A 517-nucleotide genomic window follows, 5' to 3' on the forward strand; every position below is an offset into this window, starting at 1 on the left:
GTCTTTACCATGAGCCGCCCTCCTCCAAACTGTGTAAAATGTGATCTTAATCCATCTACTCACAGCTAAGATAATGTCCTCTGTGTTTGCATGAGCCGGAGAGTCACCTCTTCACAAACAAATCGGAAATGGGCACATGCGGCTGAGACAGAGCACTGACTCGAACACAAACCCGACGACCAGGAATTAATTACCTGCACGTAACCAGCCGTATTCTACTGACAAACTTCCTGTTTCGCCATCCGCGGAGGGAGGTATGTTCTTTCGCAATGTTTGCCTACAGTCCAACTACAGCAGAGACGTTGAAAAGTTATTTCACTCGGAGTGTCAGGAGTGACTCAGCCCTTCTCTCATCCCTCGCTCTCTCTCTCTCTCTCTCTCTCAACTCGGACACGGACAGTCAGGGGTCTGGCGTTCCCCTTCAGAAAATCCAGCCTCAAATCCCATGAAGGATGCTGAGGGAGTGGGCGCTGTGGGAGGGTCAGTGCTGAGGGAGTGGGCGCTGTCGGAGGGTCGG

The sequence above is a fragment of the Chiloscyllium plagiosum genome, unplaced genomic scaffold, assembly GCF_004010195.1.
Source record: "Chiloscyllium plagiosum isolate BGI_BamShark_2017 unplaced genomic scaffold, ASM401019v2 scaf_3980, whole genome shotgun sequence".
In the NCBI taxonomy this organism is placed as follows: domain Eukaryota; kingdom Metazoa; phylum Chordata; class Chondrichthyes; order Orectolobiformes; family Hemiscylliidae; genus Chiloscyllium; species Chiloscyllium plagiosum.